Source organism: Balaenoptera borealis (assembly GCF_965194805.1).
Source record: "Balaenoptera borealis genome assembly, chromosome: 2".
NCBI classification, from domain to species: Eukaryota; Metazoa; Chordata; class Mammalia; order Artiodactyla; family Balaenopteridae; genus Balaenoptera; species Balaenoptera borealis.
In genome coordinates this window covers 27,465,253-27,488,358 of record NC_138867.1, presented here as the reverse complement: position 1 = coordinate 27,488,358, position 23,106 = coordinate 27,465,253, and the positions used below count along the sequence as shown (strand labels likewise).

The following is a 23,106-nucleotide window of genomic DNA, read 5'->3' as shown; positions in this document are numbered from 1 at the left end:
TAAACATCAGGTTTGTGGGGAGGGTTATGTGAATTACTTGGTGGAGAAATAGAATCTTTAGTTTGCACAACTTAAAGCAATTTCTCTAGTGCCAGAAACAATTCTACTCCTTGTTCACAGATGCTGAAATAAAACCGTAAATGGGTTAAGCAACTTACTGATCATCATAACCAGAGGAACATGAAACAGGAGACAGAATTATTAAAATCCTGCCAAGATTTTCTATTCTGTCAGAAGCTCTGTTGGCAGGTTCTTTCCTCATTTTAATTGGCATTACATTATTTTTTGAAAGTTCTGATTTTAAAGGAGACAATGGATAATAGGTAATTCTCCCAAGTATTAGAGCCATGTTCCATAGATCAACCTGTAGGCATTTTGTAGTTAGTAAACTGATGATGCTTTTAGAACTGCTTATGGTTTTGAACTTCAGAAAATGGCTACGCAATATCACATTATAAGGAGCACTGCAAAAGGACCCTTCTCCCTTCAACACGGCTTGTGCTCAGTGTTCTGTGGCTGTTTTGTGCTGTGCTCTTTATGTGTTTTTAATTATTATTGTTTACGATGATGATGTTTTAATTGTTGATATAGCACCCTGAGCATCTGGGTGGAAGCTTTGTAATAATTAAAAAATATTATTATAGTAGTTCCTGGAAAGTAAAGAAATCATCAGGGCTCCTTCGAGTTCTTCTGGGAACCGATTGCACCAAGAATCAACATATTTCCTGTGGGGAAGTAGGAGGTAAGATTAAAAAGCACATCTTTCGCTGCCTCCAGTTCAGTCCCTGCTGCTCCCACTGCCTTTGTGACTAACCAGGTTTACTTATTTGCTTGGTTTTGTTTAATTTGATCACTCCCAGTGTCAGCCCTGTTTTTCCCACAATCTCAATGGCATTTTCTAAGCCTGAGAAATATACAAAACATACACAACATATGCATGTTATCAGTGGTAACATTTCTTTTTGATGGACATTTTAACTTTATGCAATGTCTGTAACTATTATTACCATGAAAAAAATTTATTTATTAACTTTAATGGACAAAAGAGATTTGCAAAAATTTGAGCATTTATGTGTGTTGTGATTTCTTCACTATCTTTTTTTGTTACATCATAATAGTGTTCATTGCTATGAAAGTGATAGTAATCGAAATTTTCTTGGTGCTTTTGTTCATGCTTTTTTTGTGTGTGGATAAGAAAATAGTGGTTGTCCTGGGGGAAAGCATGATAAGTGATTATATTCTTTCAAATGCCTTCCTATGTTTTCTACTAAAGTGCAGGCATTATTTAATGGTTTCAAAAACTTCATTTGACCATATAGGTCAAATAATTCTTGTGTTCCTACTGTTATGAAACAAATGACCATGCATTAGGTATTATCATCATCTGTAGATCAAAATTCTTATTCTTAAGATTGGATTATAAAATGTCTGCAATAAAGACAAGTTCTACCCAATACTTATTGATTGATTTTATTTTTTAGAGGAAGTAGAATGTGAAGTATTCCGACTGATCAATTTTCATAGACTTAAGGAAGATGAGCGTAGGAAAGAGAATTTCATGCTTTTTAGAGATTTTATACAATAAATAATCACCTCAATCTTAACTCGAGAATCCTATGAATCAGCTAACAAACGTTCTGTTACTAATCTTTGCGTGTCTGACAACTAAGAATGACTTCTATTGATGACTACTTTGAAAACAAAAAAGATACCTCAAAATGGAATTTGCATATCTGAAAACATGAAAATCATCAAAAGCTTTTTATAGAAAACATTTGCAATTAATACTATAGTTCTACAATTTTATCTTGAATTTGTTTGAAGGATTAAACATGAGGAGCTGTAGCACCAAGATGTATTTCACAGAGAATAGTTAATGTATAATTTTTAAAATTTTTATATTGATTAAAGAATTTGAAAATATGCTTTTTAAAAGAGTAACTTCAAAGGAGAATAGAATATACAAAAATTAATCCCCTAAATATAATTCTGCAGGTGAAATGTACAAAATGCATACATTTCCCTGACTTTCTTCTGAGGTGAGCACAGCCGTTAACTATTCACTGGAAAGATTGACTTTACTATATTCTGACAGGAGCTAAAACACAACCCAAGGCGAGAAGATTGTGGGAGTTTCTAGAAGAGATACTAGGAAACAAATATTTTTCCTTATTTTCCTGATCGAGATCAACATTTTGCAAACTATGAATTCACTTTTTATTTCTGAATAGAAAGAAGGGCAGAATTCTAGAGAGCTCACTGAATATCCTATTTTGTCCATTATTCGATATATTAGTTTAATGACACACATTTTAGCTGCATCTGATATTCTTTTGATGGTATACCAGGAATTCTTGAACTGTAGAAATGACTAGTCCCTCTTTCCAAGTAGACTTGACGACCCCCTTTTTCTTCTGCTGTATCCCTTTTACGGTATCTATCACATGTTATGCACATTAGTTTACACATTTATCTCTCTCTCCATCAGATTGTGAATAAACTATGTCTTTATAGCCCCAGGACTTTCCCAGTGCCTCTCCACAAGTGTGTGTTCAGTAAGTGATTTGTAAATGATTACGAGGCTGAATAAATGCTTTAGCAAACCATACCTCATTGACCTAGAGATGTGTATATAACATCTTAGTGCCAATTTGGGAAGCTATTTTAGAGGACTATCCAAGAACTAAGTACAATCAATTACTTTGGGGTAGTTGGAATGCAACTCAGTAAGCAACCCTGTCCAAGTAATAAGTTACTGAGAGCATTTACCCAACACCAATTGCAAATTAATGAACCACAATGCATTTTGGCTGTGGGTGTATCAAATTAGGAGTAACTGTGCTTAGAGCCACAGAGGTTTAAAAAAATGCAGATTCTACATGAGGTTTGCAAAAGTGAACAATGACCATAAGATATACTAAGACCTCTATGAAAATATTTATCAGCACAAATATAAGGAAATGCCAAGTATGTTATGGATTGGTATTGGTCATAGATACTGACTATACGGTGATGCAAAAAATCCAGGAAACTTGCATGAGAAGAGCATCTTGATAAAGCCAAGATAGAGGCATCTCCTACAGCTGAGAGTTTTACCAATTCTGCAGTGCTAAGGCACTAGACTTAATGTAAGAACTTTATTATACATACACATATTTTCCACTAGAGCTCCAACTAATTATATCTTTGTTTTGGAACTTTGATTATGACATGGGGAGGTTTTTCTATGACACTGAAGATGCAATTTTAATATTTCTCTTTCCTATAGTAAGCCAATTATTTCTTTCAAAATCTTACATGACAGCTAAAGGAACAATTCATTAGTGTAGTCGTAAGAGGGGAGTCAGAAATAATCATGCTGCTTTTTGGAACTAGAGTTGGAGCACATCACAGTGGGCACAGGATCAATGCTGCTGTGCACCAACCTTTAATGGGTGTTTTGGGTACATGGTGGTAGGATTGGGGCTGACTGTTTGGGCCATTTGGACATTCGCCTGTGCCTTACAGTATTGCTCTTTTGGCAGAAGCTGTCAGAGCTTCTTTCCAAGTTTGCATCTGGTCAGGGACAGAACTCTGTTTCTTGTTCTTTTATGCTTTGTCTCTCCACATCCCATTATCACACTCTGGATGAATGCTCTCTCTAGGTTCTGTGACCTGAACCCTTTACTGCCCAGTACAGAAAATGAATGTGAGAACTGAACTCAGCCCCTAACTCTCTACTGCATCCTTTAAATTGTCTCACAGTTTTCTTATAACAAATTATGCAACATACATATACAGGATGATGAAAACAGTGGTAAAAGGGAGAAATTACACAGATCAGACAGATGAAACCCAGACCACTTCCAATTCCCTGCACTCATGTATTTCTTTTCATTCTCATTTTGGATACTTTCCCTACGTTTCATTTCACTTTTGTACTTTGGCCAGCAGACAAATTCAGCTGCAGATATTTTTTTCATTTGACCTTACTAAGAATGAATCCCAAATTCCTATTCAAATGAAAGCAAAATTTCCAAATATAGGGGTTGGAGTCAGTTATGAACACACAGAGGTAGAATCAAATGAACGAAGTAAGAGTAAAAAGTAGAGAGACAGGAAAAGAGGATGGAAAAAACTTGCAGAATTAATGAAACAGAATTTGAAAGCATATGATAAGTTCTGTTAGCATGTTCACTGTAAGTTAGGTGACATTTCTCTTCATCTTTGTTATGCTGCACAGGCTCAGTTTACCCCAGTAATGTGGCAAGCTGATTAAGAGTTCTGAAACCCCATCTGTCATTAAACCGTCTCAATGTATTATTAAAACAGCAAAGCGACTTTTCCTCCAGGCAAACAGAATAAAACAAACTGCAACAACTTCATGCTGTGTCTATACAACACAGAGTGAAATGGAAATTTCTCATTCTCCACTTATTTTGATCAATGTGAATAACTAAATCTGAGAGCTGAGACCACATTTTTACTTTGTGGCCTGCAGGAGCCTGTGTGGTTGTCATATCTTGGTCAGATCAGAATACTGTGTCAAATATTTTTGGTTGTTTTGGCTTTGGCCCAGCTATACATTTCAGAGAGACTTCAGCCCGTTAAAATTCATTTTCTTTAGTTTTTTTTTTTTAATTACATTGCCCCATGAAATAATATAACAAAGGAAAATTAGGTATGCTTCGATGGGAGGAATGTAAAGAAATCAGTATTATTAAGAGATTTTAGATTGATAGCCAAAAAGATGGGGAAGAATTAGAAGGAGTTTAGGAATCTATTTTCTGCACCTCCATTAATCGTTCATTCATAAAACATGAATGGTACTAGGTACCTTCCAGTATTTCTGATACAGATAGAAACTATAGTGCCTTCTATCAGTAAGCTTGAAATCCAAAGAGAGAGAGAGAGAGACAGAAAAAGAAGTGATTGCTTACAATATAATGGGGAGGAATAATGTATGGGTTATAAGCTACTGCAGGATGAAATGGGAATAGACGTGGGATTCACAGAAGGTTTCCCACTGAAGTTGATAATGATCATGAATACTCACTATGTACTAAGCACTAGATTAAGCTCTTTGTGTGCATTAACTTATTTAATCTCTAGTAAAATTTTGAGAGCGGTACTGTCAGTATACTCATTTCACATATGAATAAACATGTTCAGAGAGACCTTTTCCCCAAAGCCCCTAAGTAGACAAACAGATTTGAATCTAGGTCTGTCTGATTTTACAGCTGAGGGGTCTTAACTTTTAGGCTCTAGTTTAAACTAAGTTCTAAAGAACGACCTATGCAAGTAACCTTCCACTAGGAATTGCAATTCTAAGTGTATACGTCAGGAGGTCCTCATTTGTGTACATAAAGGGTTAAGACAAAGAAGTTTACTGTAGCAATGTATATTTTTATTTTTTTAAAATATGCAATTAGCTAATTGTCCACTAATGAGGGTATATCTTTAAAAAATCTTAGGCATTTATAAAGGATGATGTCGAATACTGAGAGAAGAATCAGCCCATCTGGATTAAAAACCTAGCTCTGCTGTTTCCCTGCAGTGTGAACTTGGGGAAATAGCTGAACTTTTCTGTGACTCTATTTTCTCATCTGTAAAATGGAGATGATAAGAGCATCTAACTCATTTGTGGGAATTAGAGGAAACAATACAAGTAAACCACCAAAAGTGTCTTGCACATACTAAGTGTTCAATAAATATCGACTAGTATTATGTAATGGACCTTCTGTATAGTTAAAAGGAACACGTATACGTACCCAAAATGGAAAGTTCCCAAAGACATATTTCTGAGCATAAGTAAGTTGCAGACAGTTGACATAACATGATAATATTTATAAACTATATATTTTCATAGATACATATCATTTATATAAGCACATTTTAAAAAAGACACCTGGGCTTCCCTGGTGGCGCAGTGGTTGAGAATCTGCCTGCCAATGCAGGGGACACGGGTTCGAGCCCTGGTCTGGGAAGATCCCACGTGCCGCGGAGCAACTAGGCCCGTGGGCCACAGTTGCTGAGCCTGCGCGTCTGGAGCCTGTGCTCTGAAACAAGAGAGGCCGCGATAGTGAGAGGCCTGCGCACCGCGATGAAGAGTGGCCCCCACTTGCCACAACTAGAGAAAGCCCTCGCACAGAAACGAAGACCCAACACAGCCATAAATAAATAAATAAATAAAATAAATAAACCCAAAAGTTTAAAAAAAAAAAAAAAAAAGAGTCTGCAGAACTGAACGTCCTTGCCCTTAAAAAAAAAAAAAAAAAAAAAAGACACCAGACAAAGTTTTCCTCTCTCTCTCTCTCACACACACACACAAACAGTCCTTCAAAGCATCAATACAGCTATCATAACTGTCTAAGTCTTTACTGATTGTGTTTACGCGTGTTGGTCAGGGGAAAAGAATGACTTGAGTGAGGGAGGAGGGAGGACTACCTGTTAAAGTTACACTTTTCATTTGCTTTGACACAAACATGTACATATATAAATATGTGTATGCCTTTCTAAAATTGGAGAAAAATCAAGTTTTGTTGTTCCATTGAGAACAAAAATACATTCTGGAAAGATTTCACATGTGCTCCTGCCAAATATGGCTTTCATCCTATTTTCAAACAAATATTGATGTCTTTTGCTAGCAGGATTCTTTAAAAGAGTAATGAAGTATAAATGTTTTCCTATCACTAAAATTATGTGCCCCTTTGGGAAGATATTTAGATTTTCTTAATTTCTTTGGGATTTCTTAGCATTCATGATTTTGATGGGTGTTTTTGAGTAATGGCACTGCTGGTTTTAATCCCTTCATCTCTGAGGGTACAATTGCTACCATCATTTGCTCTTTGCCGAGATGTATGTTCTCTATTTCCTTCTTTTCTATTAGAGCTGGGCGACGTTCTGACTGTTCCCGCAGGAAGACATGGCCAACCTCACACTAGTGATTTTTGTGCATTCTTTCTCAAGCTATGTCAGTCATTTTGCTCATACCACTAGAGGAGTTTCAGCAAAGCTTGTGAAAAGCATAGATTCTCTAGAAGTGTGGGAAATGATCACGTTCTTGGAACATCAGGAGGAAGTAAGATTTCTGGGAAAAACAAAGCTCTGGTATCAACTAACTTTTAGAGGTTCAAGAAAATGGATATCTGTGTCTTGGTGCTAGATCCGTCATTTTTTTGGTAAGGAGTGAAGCATTCTCTTTTCAATTATCTTCAACCTATTTTTCAGATTTTTTAACTTGTTTATTTTGGCAGAGAATGTGAACATGCATGCATATACATATATGAATTCGTGTCACATCTATATCTATCTATCTATCATCTATCTATCTATCATCTATCTAATCAATCAAAAGTGCCAAGCATAGCATTTTTTTAAACGCCAGAAAATACATTCTTTTTAATTTTAAAAGTTGACAGTTTATTTTTAAAAGAAAGTAACTTATTTTCAAGAAAGTAATTCCAAACAGAAAGTATGCAGTAAGTCTACAGCATTTAGGGCATTGATTTATTATTGGAGAGTTATTAACTATCTGAGGTCCTAGGTAACAAAAGAAGAAAATATTCCACTTAAATATCATAGTATAACTAATAAAATAAGTGTGCACTGATTTTGCAGTTTACAAGGCTCTTTCTCATTCCTCTTGTATTTTTATCTTTATGCAAAAAATTATAAAGTCAGTCAATTACTTTTTATTTTATTAGAGAAAACTGATTATCTTTTTCAAAGATAATCAAATTTTCAAAATTACATGTCATTTTTTTCCCCAGGATTCTAATATTTATGATTAATGGAGAAGAGTTTTAAAATTAAATCACTGCTTTTCTTATAGTGATAAGCTACTTTGAGCAGAAGCCTTTTAGGTTTACATAAATCTGTAAGGAGCACTGGCTTTAGAACAAGAAGGTGTACCTTAGTATTTTTCTATTGCTAGCTGTAGACTTTATAAGTTAGTATAACAACAATATTTCCCATTTAAAAATAATTTTTTTCAATCATAGACTTTTCAATCATCTTTTTGTAATCTATTTTAAAATAACATTTATTTTTTCTGCTTTTTTTATGTCTAACATACAAACCTAACTTTTTCCTTAGAAAATTTAGAAATTATAGAATGATATAATCCCAGAGAAAATTAGTCAGTTGGAATTCTATCATTGAGAATAAAAGAAGTTAACATTTTGGTTTATATATTTCCAGATTTGTATATAGATACAGCTTTAAAATAAAGGTGCTATGCAGTAATGTTTTATAACTTGCTGCTTTAAATAATAATATAAGTATTTTCTAGATTATTAGATGCATTTTTAAATGACTTTGAAATTGTATGGTGTTTAGTGGTATGTGGGTATCAAAGTTTTTTTTGTTTTTTTTTTTTTGTTTGGTTTTGTTTTTTGTTTTTACTAACTTCCTATTCTTTTTCATTTAGATTACCTACTAATTTTGCTTATAGGTTAGGCTTTCAAACTATCTTTGCTCAACACAAATATAACTTTGTACTTTTTTTGTATCTGAATTAACTGTTCATGTTTTTTATACATTTTCTTTTGGGATATTTCTTAGGCATATATTCATGGGCTATTGATTTATAAGAACTAATTTTATATTGAGGTTATTAGCACTGTATCTACTCTACTGTTACCAATATTTTTCTTAGTTTGTATTTTGTCATTAAATTTAATTTTTTTAATTCATAAGTTTAAAAATATATATTAAAATATATTCTTATTTTTCTTTCTGAGATATATATATACACATATAAATATATATATATATATAATTAGTATTTAGAAATGCCTTTCCCAGACTAATCTGAGACTTAATTGTGCCTTCCTCCACTACTGCTACAGTTGGACTCATTCTCTTTGACATTTTGATTGTTATAAATTTTGAAGAATGTATTGGTAAAGAAGAAAGGAGAAGGTGAATTTCAACAAGTTGCATTAAGGCCTAGGTAGAATTGATGAGGCTTGAGGGAATGCAGAAAGTTTAATAGCTGGGATCATGGGGTACTTGAAGAAATGTGATTGACGTCTAGGGTGGATAAATAAATATTGGACAATATGAGGAACTTGTCATCTGAAAAAGAGGAAATTACCTTTGTCAGAGAAAAAAGCACTTTTAAATTGGAATGATCACATCACGTGACATCTTTTCAGCGAAATAGAGATACAAGAATTTTCTGAAAGCAAAGATTTGGAGTGGAGGAAGAGTGAAGTTGCACTGGACTTTCAGGTTAAGTTCAAAGGCAAGTACTTCCATAGTGCTGCAGAAATTCTTAGCAGTGAAAGAAATATGACAGGAAGCAGGAAAAAAAACAAACAGAAAGAAAGTACAACAGTAATCTTTAATATTATTTAATGTTGTAGTTGTTTTTATAGATTGGATAAGGACTAGATGAGAGCTATGAATCCTCCCCTCAGATAAATGCATGTTTACACTATTTTGCAAACAATTTTAGAAAGTGAGATGACTCTCTTACACTGAGATAAGGACCTTTACTTTAGGGGACATGTAAGACTTCCTCCCTAAATCTGTAGCTAGCCTGAGGGAGCCTTATATCTAGATGGAAAAATGGAATCTTCAGAAACACAATAATGTCATATTGCAGCATATGGGTTTTAATTATAAAGAATAAAGTGAGAATAAATGGAAAGGCATAGAGACATGTTCAATTTCTTTGGTTATTACTTTGTTTCTTTTTTCTACTCCTCAGGCTGCTCTTTGGGTGGGTATCTCCTCTCTTCCTTTATATCTATACTTCTAATGGATGTGGGTATATTCCTTGATTGGCAGTTGCCTTCACCCTTGAAGGCTAAGCATGAACCTATGAACCTATGAAAATGAGAGATAAAATCATTTATTAGAGTGGCTTCTACTAAAGTACTTAAGCTGAAAGTCCAAAAATAGGTTGTTCAGTTTTCTACATGATCCCATCCATATTCTGATGGCGAGAGTGTAAGCAGGCATACTGCAACCAGTAAAGGAGTATATTTGGCTCATGTATACTTCAAACCTAGCAAAGACTGCATTGAGAATTGGTAAAGAACATGACTCATAAAGGGAACTCCATTTGTGATAAATCCCTTGTCTTCATAAAGGATTCAAAGGAAATTAACTCACCATACTATTTACTGAAAATGTTTGTCTGTTGTCTAAGGCTGTGTCTATCCAACTGAAAATGAGCAGAGTACATTATTTTCTGCTGTTCTAATGCCAATATTAATGTCAATGTGGATTTCTTCATGGTCGATTTGATAATTTCTTCGGAGATGGGCCATTCTTATAATAACAGGCAACTGGAATCAATTGCACTGTATTGACAAGGTTTATTGTTTTCTCTGAAATCATTTGAAAAGACATGCATGTGAATTTCACTCAGAAGAAAACTTTGGTTACAAAAGTCCTTATGCTCTATGTCTCCCCCCAGAAACATTTAGACCTTTAGAAACATATTTTATATATAATGTGAATAGGGTACTAAATATATAGGAGAGACTCAGGTAAAAATGGAAAGATTTGAAATCATAAAAGGAACAAAATAAACCCCAAGCATGTGAAATGATAATCTCAAATGAGTTATAACGGAGATAATTTGGAGTATTTAGGCACTCTCTTGTCTCTAGACATTTAATGCTGAATTGTGGTGAACACTGCACTTCAATAGAAATTAAAACAGCCTGATGAGATTCCATCAAAGATGGAGATGCAGGTAAAATTAGTTATCTCCAGGCTTTATGCACAGATGAATATGGCAATAGAAAAAAAAAGCTAGTACTGAAAAACTGAAGTCAAGGCTGAGGCTTGCTGTGCATCTGTAGAAGTGATATATGTACTGATGCAATACCATATGAAGATTGATTAATCTTTACCAAAACAATTTAGTATTTTAATTATGTTCAATTTATAATTGAGAATACATATTCTTTAAAAAAATCAGTTGTAATCTCCCCTCCTCCCCCAGAGACTGATTCATCCAGGGTTCTCTACATAACAATGTAGACATAATAATTTAATCATAAAGTAATTTACAAAATCTCTTTTAAATTCTTGAGGACTTCAAAGAGCTAATAACAATAAAATTATAGAACAAGAGAATATAGGGATTACAGCAATGACACAAACATAGCAAAATAAAGACATACAGTCCGTGAAGATCTCTACATTATTTTCTTTACTTTTAAGTTTTGATGAAACTAAACACTAACTCATTAGCTTAATCAGCAGTCATGTTGCTATAGGGGCTGAAGGATGCTAGGTCAGGCCTGATATTGGGAGATGGGGGACTCCTCTGATGGGCAACTTTGGCTTGAAGATTCACCAACAGCCTTGCCAAGCTTTCTTAAAACTGCCACATTCTCTACTACTCTTGCACCTGACATTCCTTTCTTTTCTTTCCCCTCACAAGGGTCAGCCCTGCATACTGTCAGTTCTCCCACCCTCCTCCAGCTCCATCCCCAGTTTCCTTCACAGATGTTTTCCCTAAAAAAATTTTGCACATCTAATTCTGTCTAGGTGTCATCTGCTTCTCACAGTACCCAGATAACACAAGTGGTATCAGGAGTTATCCAAGAAAACAAGATAGGTATTTAGGACTGGCTTACTCATCACCTTGTGGGTGAAGAGGAAGGATACTGTCCTGTTTGGTAGGTGGGGCAATGATACTCCCTTGTACAAAGCAATGTTAACTGCTAAGGATTTCACTGCTGGTGGCAGGAAAATGTCTCCGTGGAGAACAATGCTGTGATAGGGGATGAGGATTCAGGCATTTGAAAGTTTTTTGTTAACAATGCCTTTAAAGAGAGTGAACTTGGCTAGTTCCTTCTAAGTTGTATTTATGCCCTGCAGAGGGATAATAGTAAGAGACTAAGGGCTGTTAACAAGCTTTGGTATCTTACAAAGAGGCCCTTATTTCCTGTAGTGAAAACAGAGAGCTATTCAACAGGCTGAAGATCTAATAGAGTTGCAGGGCTTCAGAGACATTTGAATGATCACCCAGTGTTCTGCTTTGTTATGCCAAAGCCAGGGTGCTGGCTGGGAAAACCTGGGGCCCTGAGACATAGGATGGGCATATCTTGATACTAGTTCTGCATTTGTCCATGAACCTTCTGGGCTTCAGAGGTGGACTACCTTCCTGAGAAAGAGCTATCACTCTTACTGAAGGCCTTGTGGCCCGCATGGCGCTGCTCTCCCCCACCAGCAGCTGCTTGAGCAAGTAGCAGCTGGTAGTTGGCACTGTGCTCTGTCTGCTGGCTCCTCTGGTTCTGGTTAAGCAGCTGATGAGCTCAGCTGAGCAGGACATGAACTGCATGTGTCAGCTGCACAGCTGGGGAGGTAATGATGCCCTCATGGTGCTGCTTGGTGGCCTTGTCTACTGGTCACCATCCTGGTGCTGGCTGGCCTGGCCACTTCCTCTGCTTGGCCACTGGTTGCCATGTTGTCAGTAGGCATTGCTCTGGTTGCCTCAGGCTCGCTCTTGCTGCTGGGTTTGCTGCTGTATCAAGTGGGTGTGATTGGACACTGCCTACCCTTCTGTGTGGCTGCCCGCCCACCCCCTGCTGCCCAAGGTGACCACCGCAGTGGCAGTGGAAGCATCTTTAGCATCTCACGATGGTTGTCTGCTGGCCAGTGTCATGCGACCACATCCAGCCTCATATGACCTAGCCAGAGCCCTTCTTTCCATCACCTGCCTCAACATCCTGAGTGGTGTGTGTGTGTGTGTGTGTGTGTGTGTGTGTGTGTGTGTGTGTGAAGATGGTGAGCGTATTTGAGTAGGTGCATATCCCAGGACTGTATATCCCTCTGGTGGGATTGCATGATGTGTGATTCAGAGCCTATGGGTACCTACACATTCACACCACAGAAAGGTGAATGTCTCCTTGGAACCCCAGTTTTTGTCCATGGAACTGTGAGAGTCTGCCTGTCTGCTGCACATGGAGTCTCTAGGCCAAGAAGTATCTGGGATCCCTGAAATGTCTTGACTCCTATTACCAACACTAGTCAAATCCAACCCGGCCTTGTAACACCCATCAGGAATTTCCACAGGAGTGACTATCTGTCCACACCAGAGACTGCACCAAGGACCCTTCACTGAGAAGAGTAACTGGTGGCTAAGTGGAAAGAACATGGGCTCTGGAATGTGACAGGTCAGGATTAGAATCTTTCCTCTAACACTTACCAGCTGGGGAACTCGGACAAGTGACTAACCTTTCTGAGCCTCAGTTTCTTGAGGGTTGTGGTCCTGGTCCTGGTTGTGGTAATTAATTGTGAGGATTGAATGGCATCACGCATGGAAGGATTGGACACGTGGTAGATGTGCAATAAGAATAGTGGCTGTTGAAACAAAAAAACAAGATAAACAAAAGAAAAACTCTCCTCCCGAGGAGACAGGTGATCCCCTTCTCCATTTCTTGCTGCAGGCTGATACCTGGTAAGGCCCAGGATTACCATATTGTGCCTCAAAAAGAAGGAGAGAGACTATATACAATGAATGAGCTGAAAGAAATAGCTAATAAGTACTTGAGCCAGGAGAATACCCCTGTGACGGGAATTTGAAGATGCTTCATTAAAGAGGCCAGAATGTAAGACTATGTAAGCAAGTATTCTTGATGTGGGACAGTTAACTGACTTTCCTGGGACAAGGCATATCTTAGCCCGGGCCCTAGGAGACGAAGTAAACTCACTGCTGCAGTGGCTCTTGGAGACCTAAGAAAAATGATGGCCAACATTAAATGAAGTAGAAACATCTGAGTTATGGTATCTAACGTTAAAGGCAGGAATAAAGAGGCTGAGGGAAGCAGGCATACTGGAGTGGATATATTATCTGAGGCCAGAAGATCTGGCAGATGAATGTGTTCCACAGAGGGAGCCAGAGGTCACATTATTCTCCAAGGCCATCATCAAGATGCTGGTGACAGGGACACTAGTATCAGATATTCTGTAGAGCCTCCTTTGCAAGCCAGAGCTGATGGTAGGAAAAGCAGATACAGTCTTTATTTTTTTTAAACATCTTTATTGGAGTATAATTGCTTTACAATGTTGTGTTAGTTTCTGCTTTATAACAAAGTGAATCAGCTATACATATACATATATCCCCATACCCCCTCCCTCTTGCGTCTCTCTCCCACCCTCCCTACCCCACCCCTCTAGGTGGTTTCAAAGCACCAAGCTGATCTCCCTGTGTTAATGTGGCTGAAAAGCAGCTACAGTCTTTAGAAACCAGGTAGCAAAGTTAGGCACCAGATGCCAGGAGGCCGCAATTACTCTAAAGATCAGCAAGGTCAAAGGGGCAGCCGGATGAGCTTGACTCACAGGGAACGGTTAAAGATGTTTAATGGAACATGGCATCCCTGGGAGCAAGAGTGCTGTTCAATAACTATAACCAAAAAAAAAGGAAACAAAAGAGGAGCAGGAGACTGAGGATTAAGGACAATCTCCTCAGTAAAAAGTAAAAATCTCTTGCTCAGTTCCCAAGCGTGAGCCAATTTTCAGATATTGAACCCATAACATCCAAACAGTGGGCGCACCTCACAATGAAAGAAGTGAGGTAAAGCCAGATGACCTTGGGAGCCACTGGTTATATCACATAGTGTACCGGCCAGCCCCACAGAACTCTGGAACAGCCTCTAGAAATCCAGACAAAGTGTCAGTCCAGAGGCAACACTCTGAATTTATAGGGAGCCATTCTCAGGATGTAGTGTATTCATTAAATCAGAGACCTCTCTGTGATGCTGTGTCCCCAAGGGAAAGAATATAGGGAACTGGGAACCATAGAATAGAAGCAGGATTATCCTCATGGACCATCACTCTCAATGACCAGCTGAGGGATTTTGTTCCTCTATACGCAGTGCTCTGGGTTTTGCAGAGTTGGAGGTCCTGGTGAGTAAAAGGGACATACTTTTGCCAAGGGACACATAAGAGGTTCCATTGAAGTGCATGTTACAGCTGCTGTCTGGGTATTTTGGATTCCTTGTGCCCAGAGACCACCAGGATAGAAGTGAAGTCATCATACTGGTAGAGGCAATTGACCTTGATAGCAAGAGGCCACAGGGCTACTTTTCATACAGTAGGAGTGGGGAGGAATATATGCAGCGCCCAGTTGGTTCAGGTGGGCACCTCCTAGTACTCACTTGCCCCATTGTAACTGTGAATGGATATGTGCAGCAACCGCCATCTGACGGTCTGATTAACCGAGGATACAGACCTCTCAGGAAAGAAGGTTTGGGTCACACTAGTACTGAGGTGTGCCACCAACAGCGCGCTGAGGTGATCACTGAGTGTGAAGGGAATTCTGAATGGATAACAGAGGAGGGATAGTTTGAATATCATTTATGGTCTCGAGATTGACTGCATCAACACTACCTCTTCTGAGTTTCTTGTCAGGTAGAGAGTCCCATGGGAACCATGGATAAGATGCTCCCCAGCCAGTGAGGAAAGTAGATATATGTGATGCAATAGGTGGCCTGTGGCAGGCGTCAAATTGTGTTTCTCAGAGTTCCAACTGAGGGGAGCATAGTTCAGCAATGGCTCCAAGCACTGTGCTCTGAAATCCATCACCACTATCACACCAAGGCTGCCTTCTCAATCACTGTTTCCAGCCAATGCTGACAGCAACGCTGAGAGCAGCAGGCTAGGTCATTACTGGAGATGCAGAACTCCTCTAATGGGCCACTTTGGCTCAGTCCTTCCCATTGGCCTTTGACCTTGCCAGATTTCTTAGATCTACCTTCTTCCAGTCAACATTTATTCCCTTTGTCCTCTCAAGAGTCAGATAAACATCTTAGTCTGAGAGAAGACTCTCCTGGTTCCTTTCTAATTTTCTCACAGACATCCCCCTTAACAAATCTCGTGCCCATCTGATCTTGTCTTGGCATCTGCTTCTCAGAGAACCTTCAGTACACATTGGTGTTGAAACATAGGTCAATTTGTGGCATTTAAGTAAACTGTATCCTAAATCTAGACTGCTTCGTAATACTAATAAGGCCATGAGTATTTCTTGCTTCTTGTAAATACCGGTTGGCTTTTCTTCATTGAGTAATGATAAGCAGTGCACCTAATCCACCCAGCAACCTTTCAATTCTTTCTTCCTTAATATAAGACAGGAAGGATCAGCCAACAAGAGCATGTGAATATGTACAATTTCCCCACAATTATTAAACAAGCAACTAAGAAACACATGCCTGTCTGACAACAGAATACTTCTAAGGCAGGATCTATATTGGAAAGTGAAGTAGAGATATGTATGAGTCAAAAAATAATGAAAGTCAAAACCTCCACTTGCTTCAACATTCTGATATGTCCACTTTGTTTAATCTTTTCATTGGCTTCAAATTCTAATAATTAAGAAAGCTCACAAGATGGTTTGCAGAAGGAGAATATTAGTGAAAGGATTATTGCGTCCTTCATCCATAAGTCAGTTAAACAGGAAGCACACATCTTACAATGCTAACTAATTTCTTGAACAAATAGATGCCTGTGATTGGATGGATTTATAAATTCATGTTTACATTACTAATATCATTATCAGCGTAAATATTTTACAGCATCTATTATAGCAGCTTTCAGGTAGTTGATGCCTCCAGAAATATTTGTTGGTCTGAAATGAAAAATATCTTTGAGAAATGGGTTTAATTAAATACATGCCATAAAGGTAAAACTGACTCACCAGCTGGGGGTGACAAAGAAATAAGTAGAGCAAGGTGTCATCAAACGGATCCTTCTGGTCCCATTAGTGGGAGAACCACACTGCAGCATAAGTGCCTTTGCCCGTGGTAATTATTGCTGACATCCAAATGGCCTAAATGAGCATCGTGTTAACACGATGTAGTTGATGATCTGGGCAAATGCCAACCCAACATGTATATTTCAGCATGCAACTCAGTCAGGGGCTCAACTGCATTCAATATGATTATGGTTTCCAGCTAGATAGGAGGCAAGTTTCTGGCCTTTGCGGGGTTTGATACCCTGAGAAAGTTTTCCAGTTTTATCCCATTTACCACTCCTCCCAAAGTGTACCTCATAGTGAAGGATATAGGAAGTTAGTTATAGGGAACTTCTGTTAAATATGGGAATAGATAAAGAATAAAAGGGAAATGATGGCATATGCCAAAATTAAGGGGACGAGGATCTTTTTATGAATGTGTTCTGAAGAATGCAAACAGTTTTGTGACATTTCAGACAGGAAAAGTCACTTTTATACTGAAGTAATGTAGGGTCGTGCAAACCTTCATATCAGCTGATAAAGAAAAATATTACTTTCATAGGTTCACACAAGAAGTTCAAGTATTTCATCTCAGCTTCAATTTTTAAGCCATTTTCCTGCAAACTGGCAAATTTCTGCCTAGAGCAAACTGATGAAAATTCATGGGTGTTTTCACTCCTCCACTTTAGGGAGGAATAGTAAAACTTTTGCCTTAGATCAAACTTTTGAATATTTGAGGGGAGAAAAAAAACCCACATCACTTCTCAAATGTGAATACCCAAAGTGAAATATGGCTGTTTCTTACATTTTTAGATGCCTGGAAGTTTTCCACAAACTTCTATAACAGTCACTCTGCAGGCTTCTGCTATAAATGTTTCAGGAACTATCTAGGGAAATATTCTATTGAGAGGGAAAGCAGGATTATCTAGCAGATAGAGCGTGGAATTTGGACTTGGACAACCATCTGAGACCTGCACCTGCCTCTTTCATTGCCTTATGGTGCAGCATTGTATAAATGATTCAGGCTCTCTTTGCTTATATTTTTCCCTGTGGTAATAGAGGGAAATGGGCTAAGCATTAGCCCCTTCTCAACAATCAGAGAACACTGTAAAGGTAAATATGACATTGTCTGTAAAGTGCTATGACCTGTAATCCAGAAAAACAGTGCAAGAGGTGTGAGGCCACAGAGTTTGTGTAAACGTTATAGAACCCTAGCATGGAGAGCTGCGTAGCCTGGCTCCTCACTTCTGTATTTGATCAGGGGTCCTTATGACACATAATCAACAATAGGTATTGCCAATTGCTAATACCAACCACACACATCTTGCCTTCAGCATCTGGAACATGTTAATCTCCCTCTCACAAACTCAGTGAATCATAAGCAATCAACTTGCATCTATTGATTGTCTAATATGCAAAATGCACTCTGCTGAGTATTAGACCTCTGGTGAAAGTCTCTTAGGACAATAATGATTTATAAAGCATAGTAGCTGTTCTCAAAACACTTGTAATCACAATCTAGTCATAAAGGAGGATTGCCTAAAGTATTAAAAATCATATAAGATACCCATAGATGACGATTAGAAATAATAATTCTAAAGAGTTTAAAGAGTAGAAGGAGGAAAGGTATGAGGATTCAGAGTGCCTCCAGTGCATATGATTTTAGTTTGTAATTAGGGAAAATGTACTCATAAATACAGAAGGAAAAATGTGTACATGCTCGGAAGTATAAAAAAATAAAATGAAAATGGTATCCTTGGAAGTTATCACGCTAAAAAAAGTGATTTGTTATTATCTATGGCTGCCATCATTTATTTCACTGTTCTCATTGAATTTAAGCAATCTTTGTTCTTTTCTACTGATTATTTCTCTTATATGCTAAGTTTGAGGAATTTTGATGTCTTGTTTGAAACCCAGTTCAGTTAGTCAATATGGATGTGTCTTATGAAATAAATTCAGGGTGAAAGGAGGATCATGTGCTACAAAGGGAAGAGAATTAGATGAGGCTCACAGTGATCTCACTCTGAACAATGAGCAGTCTCAACCTCTCAAGGCATCTGTTGATTCATTTGTAAAATAAGAGGGTTGGGCTAGATTTCACTGGCCAGTTCTAAAATTTTCTGGAGAAAAAAATGCTGCTTAGAAGTTCTATATCTTTGTGCTACTGGAAAGCTCCTCTTGCTTTTGCATTCTGTCAGGGTCCATGATTATTTCTTGTCATTAAGATCAAAATCTCAATTTTGATTTATAGACCATGGATGCCTAAGGTAGAGGAGAAGCAGATGGCAATATGGTGTGCTCAAAAACAGGCTCTAACTGTAATTCTTAATTTAATTATTCTTAGGCTAGACTTTCCCAAGCTCTATTAAATTTTAGTATTCAAGAGAGCTTTGGTCTTGCCTGTAAGGACTAACATAGGTGAATAGGCTGGTTCTTGGTAGTAGAACTTGTGTGTCAGTGAGCAAGCTGTCTGTAGAACAGAGTGGAGGCAGAACAACCTTGCTGGGGGATATATTGGCATATACCTTTATTTCAAGGTATATTGGTAAATATTTGTTGTAAATATGATAGTATGTATCACCAAAAAGATTAACAATGTCAAAACATCTAGTCAATTCAAAGAAAATAGTAATCCAATTTTAAATTAAGTATGAAATATGTTGTTTGGTTTATGTGGAAAATTGAAAATTTGGATTTTATTTTAAACAGACATGTTTTAATGTGTCACGTGAACAGCCTAGAAAAAAATAAAATTTATTTGTGCTGCATGGTATAAATAATGTGAAACATAGTAGTATATTGGAAAAAAAGTCAGATTTTTTGAGCATAAAATTGAAATTTTCTAGAATTAAAAAAAATACGGTTTTAAGGACTTCCCTCGTCCAGTGGGTAAGACTCTGTGCTCCCAATTCAGGGAGCTGGGGTTCGATCCCTGGTCGGGGAACTAGATCCTACACGCCTGTTGCAACTAAGAGTCCACATGCCGCAACTAAGAAGTCCACATGCCGCAACAAAGATCCCGTGTGCCACAACTAAGACCCAGCGCAGGCAAAATAAATATTTAAAAATAAATTTTAAAATATGGTTTTAAACAGTTAATATTATAAACTGACAATAAATAATTGAGGCAAGATACAGCTACTTATTATGAAATGTGTTCACTTATTCATATAAGGGGGCTTTATTGAAGTGTTATGCACAGTCGAGATCAGCACAGTCCAACAGAAATATAATTTAAGCCACACGTGCAATTTAAAATTTTGTAACTTCCACATTAAGAAGAGTAGAAAAGACACAGGTAAATTTTATTTTTTTGTAAATTTTATTTAACACAATATATGTACAGTATTATTTCAACATAAAAATTATTGATATACTGTAATTTTTTACTAAGACTTCAAAATTCAGTGTGTTTTAGTTATAAGTCAATTTGAACTAGACATATTTCAGGTGTACAATAGCCACATGTGGCTAGTAACCTTAGTATTGGCCACCTGGGTCTGTATGATGGGATTGAATACTAAAGAACACAGGCATGGCCACTACCTTCAGAAAGTTGACAGTCTAGTATGGAAGACAGACTCTGAACAATAAATCAAAAGTGTAAAATTTTACACTTTTCACAGTTTTCATAAGCATCACAAAGTTAATATTGTTGAATACATGCCCAGCATTTAATGTATTTCCACTTTACATAAGCTATGGATAATGTGTTCTTTATGTGGGTGAGATTATTCTTGGTGTTTTTAAAGAAATGCAGTCTTAATTAACACACTTTTGTAGTCTACTAATGTTCTTTTATCCTTGTGCTTCCCATTTTCCCCAAATCAGTATTACACTGTAAGTTTGAAGTTGAATCATGAGTCAGGAGCATATTAATCTTTTAATATGTTATATATGATTAAAAATATTAAAGCAGCTAGGTACAAAATAAAGTTATCAGAGAAAACATTATTTAGGATGAGAAAAATATTCAATGTTTTTCCATGAACTTTCTATAGTTTTATAATTTCTGTGATTTCTGCTGACATGTGTTTGCGAAGGCTTTCTGCTAAGTGCTATAGACCTTCTCTAGGTTTATTTTAGATGTAATTTGTTTCTTATGAAATCTTGCAATTGTTCCTACTTTATACATTAGCTGGTGTGATGAGAGTACTTAGGTATTAAAATAATAAGAGTATAAGACAAAAATATAAAGAGAATAGTTTGTACATGAAATAAACTCCGTCTTGTTTAAGGATTTACCTTAATTGATTCCATGTAGCTCAAGCTTAATTGTGGATGGTGCTGAAGTTGGTTGTCTATTTACTGAGATATGAAGAATGCCAAAAAGCACAGATGAACCAAAAGTTTAATGTTCACTCATCTAACTAAAAATAAATATATTTTCTCTCTTTGCTTCCCAAATAAAATTGCTACAGAATTTCAGACAGAGAAGATTTTATGGACTGGAAGAGTCAACCCTATGAGAAGAACTTCCTTAGCTGGAAATTGAAGACTGGATAGAGCTGGATTTTTCAGGAAGAAGTAGGCAAGTCTTTCTCACTTGGAAAAGCAGCATAAATAAAGCAAGAGAGTTGAAATTGGCAAGAGTTGTTGGAAAAATAAAGCAGATGGCTTAAGTTTGAGACATAGTGGAAGTTAAAAAAAGGGATGAGCAATCTGAGGCTAGTTAATGGAGACTTAGAATCTTTAACCTGATCCAATAGGTGATATGGTACCAATATAGTTTTGTCAGGGAAGTGATATTAATGAAAATGGCAATTTTGGAAGATTCGTCTAGCAGAGGTGACATGATTGATTTAAAGAGGCTGAAGAAAAATATCAAAGAGGTTGAGTTGAGAGACCAGATCCAATAATAGATTTGGAAGATTTAAAACAAGCCTTCTTAAAATGGGAGACTCATGCTTTTTTGACAGCATAGGAGATGGAACTGGTAAGAAGGGAGAGTAAGAGAAGGCTGAGGAAATTTATAATAAATGCAGGATTCAGTTTATTCAGAAAGTAGGCTATTACAGGATTCAGGGCTCTTGTTGGAGTGGGATGGACATAAAAAGAAGGAAAGACAATTCCTCCATGGACAGTATTGGTATAAGCCAGTGGTATTTTGAATTGTAGAGGTACGTTCTCTCAAGTTTCTCTTGTGCAGTGTAATATATAGTGGGGTTACATTTTATATTATTATTCTCAGGTCTCATTCCTCAGAGCTAAAGTAAATTGAAAGTTAGTTGAAAAATTACCAAGTGAACTATGGTAATACTTCCATTTCCTTTCTCAAAGCATATATACTTTGGTTTGAATTATTTAGGAAGTTATAGAGCAAAACAGAATTTATGTTTGCCTTATTTTGACATATGGTTTACATTTTGAAAACTTTGCCCTAGGATGGCATTGGATAAAATTATAAGGATAAAACTGGGTATAGAGAAAGCAAAATCACAAAATTCAGAACAGTAATAGACTTTATAAGTCATGTAATTACATGTGTAGAAAAACAATAAATATTTATCAACTATCAGGTGCCAAACCTGTTGAGGGCATTGGGTATATCTATGTGAAAAAAAAAAAGTAAAATATAAACTGTCTGGTAGAGGAAATGGTCACTAAAAAAATAAGCAAACACACACACACACATAATATATTTTGAAAAGTGCTTGTTATGAATTGAATTTTGTACTCTCCAAAAATTCATATGTTCAAGTCCTAACCCCCAGTACCTCAGGATGTGATCTTATTTGGGAATAGTTTCGTTGCAGATGTAATTAGCTAATTTAAGATGAGGGTACACTGGAGTAGGCTGGGCCCCTAATCCAATATGGCTGGTGTCCTTATGAAAAGGGGAAATTCAGATACAGATATGAACACAGGAGGAACACCATGTGAACATGAAGACAGATATCAGGGTAATGTCAAAGATTGCTTGCAAACTACCAGAAGCTAGAAGAGAAGCGTGGAACGGTCTTCCCCACAGCTCTCAGAAGGAACCAACTCTGCTGACACCTTGATCTCAAGATTCTAACCTTCAGAACTGTGAAACAGTACATGTCTAGTCACCTGGTTTGTGGTATTTTGTTACAGCAACCCTAGCAAAATAATAGAGTGTTACCAAGGAGAATTATTGGTGACGCTGAGAGTGAATAAGGGGATGGAGGCTTATTTTAGATTGGATGGGACAATGGAGACCTCTTTTAAGAAGTTATATTTAGCCTAATGATGAGAATGAACCAGCTATGTGGGGCAATGGAGAAAGTGATCTGGGCAGAAGAGCATGTGCAAAGGCCCTGAGATAGGAAACAACTTGGAACAAGTAAGGAACTGAAAAAAGACCAGTATGTCAGGAGCATCGCCAGCGAAGGCAAGAGTGGCACAAGATGAGACTCGATAGACCTAAATAAAAAGGAATTTGAATTTTATTTTAAGAGTAA

At 37.2% G+C, this 23,106-nt stretch overlaps 1 long non-coding RNA gene across 2 annotated transcripts in view; it reads right to left on the bottom strand.

Moving 5' to 3' along the window:
- Positions 1-1,030: 1,030 nt before the first annotated feature.
- LOC309624441 overlaps positions 1,031-23,106 on the bottom strand; it is a 40,683-nt gene continuing 18,607 nt past the window's right edge. Inside the window, exons 2-4 of one of the 2 annotated variants that reach the window (XR_014241925.1) lie at positions 13,189-13,314; positions 6,268-9,816; positions 1,031-5,887 (exon numbers count right to left, since the gene is read on the bottom strand). This is a non-coding gene — a long non-coding RNA (uncharacterized lncRNA). Of the gene's footprint in view, positions 5,888-6,267; positions 21,110-23,106 lie in introns of those variants that run through there. The other variant, XR_014241926.1, reaches the window with a different exon arrangement.